Genomic DNA, 11,208 nt, shown 5'->3' with positions numbered 1-11,208 from the left:
TTCATTATAAACTAGAGAACATTCTGATTCCAGTGATATCAAGTTTTATACAAGTATCTTTATTAATCAGTCCACCACTAAGGGTCACTTATGCATGGTCCCTAAAAATGTGACGTCATAGAAAAAAACTGTTGATTGCACCCATATATATTTAGACTCGTATATATATATATATATATATACATAAGTACGTCTGAGTCAGTGACAACCCTACAACAGATGTATCCATCGGATCGCCATCAATGATGGTGATACATGGCTGTGTACATAATGTATATACAACTCGTCTAAACATCAACCCAACAATGTTAGATCTGTAAATTTGCTTTCGCAAATTTTTGGTTCTTCCCTCGCCGGGATTCGAACCCATGCTACTGTGATATCGTGACACCAAATCGCCTGCACTGCAGCCGTCCCGCTAGACCACACGACCACCTGGGCTCTCAAAAAAAGAGCTTTCGGTGGCCATATGTTACCTTTCCACGTCAGTTTTAATCTAGCGGCGTACTACAGTACATGATATATAAGGCATGAAGATGTTATTGTTACAGATCAGCTAAATTATCTATAGTAAAGGATCCTTCAAATTAATGTAAGATACAGTCACAGAAAATAATTATATTCATAAGTACGTCTGAGTCAGTGACAACCCTACAACAGATGTATCCATCGGATCGCCATCAATGATGGTGATACATGGCTGTGTACATAATGTATATACAACTCGTCTAAACATCAACCCAACAATGTTAGATCTGTAAATTTGCTTTCGCAAATTTTTGGTTCTTCCCTCGCCGGGATTCGAACCCATGCTACTGTGATATCGTGACACCAAATCGCCTGCACTGCAGCCGTCCCGCTAGACCACACGACCACCTGGGCTCTCAAAAAAAGAGCTTTCGGTGGCCATATGTTACCTTTCCACGTCAGTTTTAATCTAGCGGCGTACTACAGTACATGATATATAAGGCATGAAGATGTTATTGTTACAGATCAGCTAAATTATCTATAGTAAAGGATCCTTCAAATTAATGTAAGATACAGTCACAGAAAATAATTATATTCATAAGTACGTCTGAGTCAGTGACAACCCTACAACAGATGTATCCATCGGATCGCCATCAATGATATATATATATAAATATGATTTCTCCTTTTTGTTGTTATTGGCTTTGAACTATAGCTGTCACAGGCTCTGAGCACTCTCAGATCTGTACGTTTGGACTATTTTGTTGTTCGGGGTATTAGTGCGTTAGTTTTTTCTCAATTGACTTGTTTCATATTTTTCATGTCGGGTATATATATATATATGATTTCTTCTTTTTGATGTTTTTGGCTTTGAACTAGCTGTCACAGGCTCTGAGAGCTCTCAGATCTGTACTTTTTAATTATTTTGTTGTTCGGGATTTTAGTCCGTTAGTTTTCTCAATTGACTTGTTTCATATTTTTCATGTCGGGCACATTTTATATCCGACTATGCATGAACTTGAGTTTAAGTTTTTCTCCTTTCATTGTTGAAGGCTGTATGCACTGCAAATATTGCGGACGCCTGACGCGTCTAGACGCGTTCCATTTTTAAACACAATATGTTCAGTTATTAACATTCGTGTTCCACATTGAACGCCAGCGTTAAAGAATATAACACATTGTGTTCAGTCTTTGAACGCACATGTTCAAGACAAGTGTTCTAAATTGAACACTAGAAATGTTCTAATATTGTAATGGGGAGTGAAAAAATATTTCATCGCTTCAGAGTCAAACAGACGATGAATAAGGGTGATTCGCACTATAATTTGACGATAAATGTATAGTTTGGTAAAAAAAAAAAAAATGAAAGAGCGTATTTATATAAGCGTGCAAATGATTGATTTTTAGTATAAATCTTCTTTCTAAAGGACTTAAGTTCTTTGGGTATATTTTTTTACAATGTAAATGTGTAAATGCTCATGAAAACGTTGCTATTGTAAAAGCGTTCTGGCGTCGAACATGATGCGTTCAAATTTACCATTCCCCCCCGAACGCCATGTGTTCGAAACATGCCCGCGTACATAACAGCGCGTGACGTATTTAATGTACCGGAAGTTTGGTTTTTGATCGTGATTGAAGAAGCTTCACTGAAGAAAATTACAGCAAAGCTTGATTTAATAGGTATGTTTAATTATCTATATTTATCACACATTTTTTTTTAGTATTAAATCAACAAATTTCTACTTTCACAGGACACACTGAAGTATAAATGGAAGTAGAACATTTTGTGTCAACACATAACGGTGCTGTTATGCCATAATTCGATTTAAAAAGTAGGAGGTTCGTTGAGAGAATATATTTAGATGATCATGCTATAAAAAAAATAACCAATGTAAATTTATACGTAAATGTTTAATGATATCGTTGCTATTGTAAATGTGTTCTAGTCTCGAACATGAAACGTTCCAGCTAATCGTTTTCTCTGAACACCATGTGTTCCAATGTCAAGACAGAAGTTTGTAAAAAGGCATACTGCAACACTAATTTTAAATTTCTTATATATATGTTATATTAATAGCTTTCTCATTCTTAAATACTTAAATCTTAGTAATTCATTTTAGCAAATGTCCACCGTTCATACATGTATTGTTATGTAATCTTATGTTACTTTTATAGGGTACAAACACATCTACAGTACTGAGGGGTAATTGTTCGTGCATTCCTCGCCCAGAATGAAGAGAAAATTTCGCAGTTCAAGAGATGACTACTTATCCTGCACCATAAAAGTACTTTCATATGTAAGTTTAAGAATTTTAGGAGTGCCCATTGACTTCTTACAAGTTTTGTTATTGCAGATTTATCAATAAAATGTGCACCATTCACTGGTGTACATTATAATCAGAAAACTATTTGAGCTAAATTCGATATGATAACATCAATTTAAATTGGAATTACCGTATACAGATCATAAGTGAAATAACTACATATCTTAAAAAAAAGGGGGGGCAAAAGGTAGTTAGTTTCTAGAAATGTGAGCAGTTAGTTTAGTGACAAGTCTAACGACAAAGTTTTGCCTAAAACACCTACTGTATGAGCATTTGCTGGACACTTCCTACCATTTTTTTTTAAAAAGCTATAGAACAAGAGAGCCCAAATACTTGAAAACGCATTTATACCACTCTTTAACAAATGTATCTTATCTAATAATGCTGACAAGTATAATGGAATTAAAAAAACGAAATAAAAGTTTAATTCTAATTCTTAAGGAATATCGACATGATCCATAATTTGTTTACTCATACACTTTATATTTCATATTTTAGAACTCACAGTTGATGGATAACAAGGTTAAAGAGTAGTTATAACCCAAGGAGACGAATGTTCTAAAAAATGGAAGCTCAAAAGACGAATGTTCTAAAAAATGGCAGCTCAAAATCAGTTGTAGACGACTCAAATCATGTTCAAAAGTACCTAAGGTAGCAGTGTTACATGAACACCGACTCGACTAGTAGCAGCATATACACAGGGTATTTTATGTTTGATATTGACTATCTGAGTGCTATGAAAGCTGTGGATCATCGAAAACATTGGTGATAAACGAGTCATTGACATAAGTATTTTGTAATTCAGGACAGTGCTTGACTTGAGAAGTTGCAAACGATGAGTTAAACTGTGTTCATAAGTCACTAAACTTTGTTGTTACATACTAATTTTAAATATGACGAACAATTTGTTTATGGTTAAATATTTGGACACATTAATTTTTGCAAATTACAAATGTTATATATATTTTTAATTTGTCTAACTTGTCATTTTAAAGTTGCTTCAATATTTCACATTGTATTGTACTTTTTTTTTTTAATGTTGCCTCTTTTAATCAATTAAAGATGTTTTTAATCAATTTAATTATTTGTTTTACAAGACCACAATAATGTTTCAGAGAATAGAACGATTTTTTCTGGAACATGTAAAATTGTGTTCCACTAATACATGTATACACTATGTGTTCTGGATATTAACACATACTTCTGGAACACAGTCCGAGCGTTCCAGAGGTGTTACAAGGCTTGGAACGCGTAACGGCATACAATTTTGCTCACAAGGTCATGTTCCAGATTCAAACACTAGGCGTTCAAGGAGTACACACTATCCGATCAAGAATAACACACATAGCGTTCGAAGGATGCACACATGATGTTAAAAACTGGAACACCAAAGTTAATATTTAGAACACTGTTACGCGTTCCAGATTCAAACACTCGGCGTTCAAAGAGTACACACTATCCGTTCAAGAATAACACACATAGCGTTCGAAAGATGCACACATACTATTAAAAACTGGAACACCAATGTTAATATTTAGAACACTGTTACGCGTTCCAGAAGTGTTACAAAGGGTGTTCAAAAAGTGTTCAGATTCTTAACACTTTTATTTACAGTGCCATGGTTGCCTATAACTGTTTACATCCTCTTCATTTGAACTTTGATGGATAGTTGTATCATTTGCAATCATACCACATCTCTTTTTTTATATAGCTTCGGAGCTCGTGATATTCAGGTGTGTGCATGTTGCCGTAAAGTTATAACTCGTCTATATGGCTGAAATAAGTATTTTGAGTTCAATGGTGGTTGGTGTTAGGTTATGTCATCAACGAATCCTCATTGTCAGATCTAGATGTCTACATCAAGAAATGAGGCAGACTTAAAACTACTATCTATTAATTGACGTGAAGTTAACGAGTATTGCTAGCTTCTTTTTTACTTCACGCAAAGCTCCTGTATGTATGAAGACCTTAATAAGTGTTATATTCTGTTGCTATGTTGCCGTCTTCAACCTACACTGTCAATGGAACTTAGAGGGCAGGAACAAAATCTTCAATATCACCTGTATGATACCGATCCATATATTTTTTTCAGTACAGAGATATAAGAAGATTGTGTCCTGCCTTTTTTTTAAATTTGTAATCTCTGTCCTGCACATTTATTTTTCAGTCTATTCGGTCCTGCCTTTTTTTTCTTAGCTTGTCCTGACTTTTTTACAACAATTGTCATCCTGCCTTTTTTTTTGCCAAGTTACCGTTCCTGCCTTTTTTTGATTGCCTTGTACTGCTATATACTAGGGACAAAGATACAGATACAAGTATACAAGTAGATAATGGTATCATTATGATAATTCCTATAGTTAAACAGATACTTCAAGATAAATACAACTATGAGATTGAAATGAAATTATTATTATGAAAACTGCGTATAGTTTAACATGGATAAATAGCTTGAAGCAATTACATTTTTAGTGACAAAAACATGTGAATCAGACGAAAAGTTTAAACCTCATTGTTTCTAGTCTATGTATAATTTATCATCCTAGCAAAAGTTGTCAGACATGATGTAAACAGTAAAAATCAAGGGCATACGATACAGTTTTGATCCTGTATTTACAAGTTCGTGAAAATATTTTGTACCTGATTAAATCAAATATGTAATAAAAAATATACCTTCATGTGCTACTTTTTCAGTAAAATGTGGTCGAAATTTGGTATATGTGCTCAAAATTCAGATTTGTGGCCGTAATTTCTTTTTCGAAAGAAAGACATAATTTTTTGGTTATGAAAGATAAACACAAATAGATTTTTGTTAAATAATCAGTAATTTCTGTATTTTATAAGTATCCTAAAAATTTATGCATTTTTTATTCAAAATAACTCATATTTATCAAATGTTCATGAATTGAGGAAAATACGTCATTTTTTTTGCTGCATGTTTATCAAAATTAAAAATTATCCTCTATTTACAGTTTTATAAAATTTGGGTCATATAATCTCCCTGCAAAATGAAACAAATTGCTGTTTTGAAAAATAGGGGTTCATGAACTCGTTTTCCAATTAAATCAGTTTGAATGATAAAAATCAGTCGAAAAATGCATCTTTTCCCGATATGTTACAGTTTGATGTCATAAAATTGAGAATGGAAATGTGAACTTCACTGATTCTACACTTTAGCGTAATCTGGGAACGGTTTCACATTGACCTCTTGAACTACACTTTAGCGTAATTTGGGAACGGTTTGTGAACTATAAAATTGATAATGGAAATGTGAACTACACTGATTCTACACTTTAGCGTAATTTGGGAACAGTTTCACATTGACCTCTTGAACTACACTTTAGCGTAATTTGGGAACGGTTTGTGAACTATAAAATTAAGAATGAAAATGTGAACTACACTGATTCTACACTTTAGCGTAATTTGGAAACGGTTTTACATTGAGCTCGTGAACTACACTGATTCTACACTTTAGCGTAATTTTGAACCGGTTTCACATTGAGCTCTTGAACTACACTTTAGCACTCATTGTCGGAGTAAGAATGAATGATTAATTGGTTGAATAACATTATATGCCATGGATATTCAGAACGAGGACACATACAAAACAGTGGATCGGCATGGATTTGAACTTAGGAAATATGGCATGTTAGAGATAGACGGACATTTTATCATGCAAGTCATTATAATGATTACGACTTAGCCGACTCGTTTAATTAATTAAACATAAATTACTCGGTTATCTATAATTATTATAGTTTCAGGCATATTTATTTGTAGTGAATTGGGAAACAAGTTATTGCAATTTATATTCACCCCTTTCCACTTTGCGGGTGCGAGTGCTGCCTTGTAGCGGCATAAGCCTGCAATTTTACGTGCAATATAATATGACTCTCTCTTAACACGGGTCAGCCATTTATCGCCCACTTCCGACGAACTATCATCGTTTCTTCAAGACAAAACTCGCAAATGGTGTAAAGGGGGAGCCGAAAATTCAGTCCCTGAAATGTTCTCCCCGGAACGGGGATTGAACAAGGAACCTTTGTGTAAAAAGTCAGATGCACTATTTTCTCTTGATAAAATTTTATTTCACATATATCTATCATCTTCTACATCAATTTACAACACAAACCACTACACCACGTCTCTCTCTCTTATAATAATGGTTGACATCATAAAAATGGGGAATGTGTCAAAGAGACAACAACCCGACCATAGAAAAAACAACGTACAGCAGAAGGTCACCAACAGGTCTTCAATGTAGCGAGAAATTCCCGCACCCGGAGGCGTCCTTCAGCTGGCCCCTAAACAAATAAATACTAGTTCAGTGATAATGGACGCCATACTAATTTCCAAATTGTACACAAGAAACTAAAATTAAAATAATACAAGACTAACAAAGGCATGAGGCTCCTAACTTGGGACAGGCGCAAAAATGCGGCGGGGTTAAACATGTTTATGAGATCTCAACCATCCCCCTATACCTCTAGTCAATGTAGAAAAGTACACGCATAAAAATACCAACATTTAAAATTCAGTTCAAGAGAAGTCCGAGTCTGATTATGAACTTTAGATTATACTTGTTTCATTGGTAATCATACCAAATCGCGTAATTTTTATACAAAGGTAACTTTAATTTTAATGCTGACGTAATATTATAACTTTGCTAAACCTTGTACTGTAGAAATTAACAAAGTCAAAAGGATATGTCATATCAAATTTGGACTTTAATGAAGACGTTAAGCTCCTGGTGTTTGTTCTGTCGCTTTTGAATTCCGTAAACAAAATTTCCCAGTGCAAAACCTCTGTTTTGTTGTGTCCTGAATCTTGCTGCACATTGAACACAACATGTTTGTTGATTGGACAGCCCTAAAAAAGTCTGGTTCTGTATTTGTATGTTTATTTTCGAGTTGGACATGTTGATCGTTTCTTCCTACAATAAGAAGGTTGTTTGCACGGTTGAGAGATCATTATAATAGATGTAATAATAGGTTGATAAAAAAAAAACGAATAACAGTGACGCTTACTCTGTTAAAATGTTCTCAGTCTCGCTGCTTTTGAATTTCATAAAAAATCAGTTGTTTATAATCAAAATAGAGTTACTTTAGACAAAAATTATATTGTCAGTTTGAAAATTTTCCTGGTAATTAAGTTCAAAGGCCAATAAAATGTACCAAAGGAAACAGTTTAATTCGACCACAGAAGTCGAATCCTGAACAGTTGGGACAAGTTCTGAATTTGAATTGTGATTAAATATTTGACACATTATAATGATCGCATATAGGAACAGTTTGAAAGTGAACATTTTGTACAACAGCTAAGCTCCGCTTTCTTTCCTAGGATATTCCAGTTATGTTTCATATATATTTAGGTATCAAAGTATGATACAACATCAAATTGCAGATAATATTTCATGGTTTTCCATCGACACACGTTTTAAGCAAATTTATTCATTTAAGCATTAAAAGAAAAAAATGCAATTTGTATTACATATAGAATCATATCCAAAACAGTGTGGTCCTGGCCATTGATTGACGACCTCAATTACCCCATTGTATTTTTTAAAGACACTGAATCTGTGGGGTCACCAAAGGTTCTCAACACCTAAATAAAGCAATTCGAAAAACGAATCCGGAATAATACGATGTGTTGATTTATATCAATAATATAAATCAAAACATAAAGGTTATTGCTGAATAATTTTTCGAATTATTTTATTATTAAAGGCGTTAAGAACCTTTGGTGACCCAACAGTTTAAATTCTATAATAAGTAAGTAGTGAGCAATGGTCGTTACAGACAAACATTCACCTAATCTGTCACAGTCAATGGGATAATTTAGGTCGTCAATCAATGGCCAGGACCACACTGTTTTGAATATGATTCTATGTGATTATGTATGACAGGGACATCAAATTGCAGTCGTGGCTTATTTATTATAATGTTTTGCTGTTAGGTGTACTTTTTAGTAAACATATGCAAATCGGCTTATATCAGTTAATTTTTTCAGTTATGTGTGTTAATGAAATTCGTTTTTAAAATGTTAATGATTCAACAACACGTGCTTTTGAAAAAAAGGTGTAGGGAAAATTAATTCATAGTTCTATATATAAAAAGTGGTATAAAAGTCCAAGTATACAGTTCGTTAAACAAAGAACAGAGGGAGTCCAGAATTGATCGAAATAAATAAATCATTGAGTTTTCTTTTGCGATGTTGGGTAAAATCAAGTTTGAAAAGATAGAACAAGCCAATATTTTGTTAAATATTTATAATATTATTAAAATAGTGTTTTATAGTAAAACTTAGACGCTTAAGTATACGTGAATTTTTTTTTATAAACTTTTCTTTAAAAACGAATATTTCGCAATAGATCTTACCTGGATACTTTTGCGAACAGCATACTGAGACTAATAACAAAGATACAAATGTCAGACTACCACATGACAGTATTCTCATTCTGATGGTTCCTGTCTTTACAAAATCATCGGATGTAAATCCAGATATCTCATTGAATATAAATTTGTTATGAAAATAACGTATAGTTTAACCACACTTTATAATAGCTTGCGGCACTTAAAAGTTCAATGTCAAAAAACATTTACGTGTTTCATTGACATGCCTAGCAAAAATTGCAAGGGCATGATTTTAACTGCGCATACAACGATGTCCATCAAGGATAAAGTTGTATTGAAGTTTTGGGCACACTGACCCATTCAACACTATAGTAATTTTATTAATTGGTTTGAACTGCTTCCTTATGTCATTTATATTCGGAACTAGAACAAATAAGCAATTATAACTCTAATTCTGCAAAGTTGGTTTGGCATGAATTGGCAATGGACTGTCATACAAATGAAAGACTCACCTACCAGGTTTATAGATATACGAAGATGTGGTATGAGTGCCAATGAGACAACTTTCCATGCGAGTCAGAATTTTTAAAATTAAATCATTACAGGTAGAAAGTACGGTCTTGAATGAATGAACTTTATTCTCACAAAACTACATGTCATAGTTACAGAGAAAATATATATTTACAGTTACATATATGTATATATAAGCATGCACATGTGTGAATAAATAACGTAACTTAACTTGGAGGACTGACTTTCACCTGTATTGTTTTTATAAACTTACATATTTTTTCTAAAATAATAGTATTGTCTGAATTAAATAAACTATTAAATTTGTATGTACTTGGATTTTTACAGCAATATTCAGGTAAAAATTTCTTTCTCTCTAAATCTAAAGATTTACAAGTCATTATATAATGATATTCGTCACCAATTTCGTTTGCGTTGCATAGATGGCAAAGTCTGTCGTTTCGTGACAAGCCTCGCCATCTGCCGGTCTCAATTGGTAAACGATGACTACCACATCTAAATTTGCAGTATACAAATAATAAACTATTAGACAATTTGTTGAGATAATTCTCAAATTTCAAATTATTTTTAGAAATTCTGTAACATAGGCATTTAGGTAAGGTTTCTATCTGTGACAAACATAATTGTGTGAACTGATCTTTAAGCTTTTGCTCCACACTTTTTGATACCCATTTGTCAGCAAAATGCATATTCCAAATATTAGACATTCCACAATTATTAAAAATATTTTTAATATAGATCAACCATTTACTTTCAAAACCATAGTTATTTAAATTTACAAGTAATAATTTATAAAGAACATAAGAAATTTTACACTCTTTACCGTTTATAATTCTGCCCCAAAAATTTATCATACGAACTTTTGCATAAAGAAATAATGGGAATCTGCCTAGTTCTGCATAAACTATACAGTCTGGGGTTGATTGCTTCAAATGTAAAATGAGTTTACAAAATTTTAGGTGCACCCGCTCTAATAAGTCAAAGTTTTCAAATCCCCAAATTTCTGACCCATACAGCAAAATAGGTACAACAGCCTTATCAAAGAGATCAAGTTGACATTCAATAGATAAGTTATTAATTCTACTCTTCTTCAAGATAGAATACATAGCCTTTATTCCTTGATCTCGTAAGTATTTTCTAGTTTGTAAAAAAGAACCACTTTTAGAAAAAAATATTCCTAAATATTTATAATTTTTAACAATCTCAATTTCATTGTCATTGATATAAAAATTCAAATTTTGTGGAAGTCTGCCATTTGTAAAAACAAGAATTTTTGTTTTATCAACATTTACCTTAAGTTGCCATTTGTTACAATATATGGCAAAATTGTTTAACATATTTTGTAATTCAGTGTTACTATCCGCTAATAAAACAGTGTCATCAGCATATAACAGTAAGAAAATCTTAAGATACACATCTAGTTCATTTTCTAGGTCTGCACTTATTGACTGTAAACCTTTTGTATCTAACTCTTCTAAAAATGCTTGTAGATCGTTCAGATACACAGAAAACAGAGCAGGCGATAAATTTTCCCC

At 33.0% G+C, this 11,208-nt stretch overlaps 2 long non-coding RNA genes across 4 annotated transcripts; one reads left to right on the top strand and one right to left on the bottom strand.

Annotated features, from left to right (window-relative positions):
* Positions 1-1,842: 1,842 nt before the first annotated feature.
* On the top strand, positions 1,843-3,725 carry LOC134723251 (uncharacterized). 3 transcript variants are annotated; one of them, XR_010108029.1, is made up of 4 exons: positions 1,843-2,148; positions 2,220-2,307; positions 2,644-2,765; positions 3,291-3,725. It is a non-coding gene; the product is annotated as an uncharacterized LOC134723251 (long non-coding RNA). The 3 variants fall into 3 exon arrangements; XR_010108027.1 differs by having other exon boundaries at positions 1,852-2,307; XR_010108028.1 differs by lacking the exon at positions 2,220-2,307 and having other exon boundaries at positions 1,853-2,148.
* Positions 3,726-7,678: 3,953 nt separating this feature from the next.
* LOC134723250 (uncharacterized) lies at positions 7,679-9,461 on the bottom strand. The gene is made up of 2 exons (XR_010108026.1): positions 9,167-9,461; positions 7,679-7,722 (listed from the first exon to the last, which is right to left on the bottom strand). It is a non-coding gene; the product is annotated as an uncharacterized LOC134723250 (long non-coding RNA).
* Positions 9,462-11,208: the final 1,747 nt, after the last annotated feature.

The sequence above is a fragment of the Mytilus trossulus genome, chromosome 6 (genome assembly GCF_036588685.1).
Source record: "Mytilus trossulus isolate FHL-02 chromosome 6, PNRI_Mtr1.1.1.hap1, whole genome shotgun sequence".
Classification (NCBI taxonomy): Eukaryota; Metazoa; Mollusca; class Bivalvia; order Mytilida; family Mytilidae; genus Mytilus; species Mytilus trossulus.
Note: the sequence above shows the minus strand (reverse complement) of the source record. Positions and strands in the feature narration are given on the sequence as shown.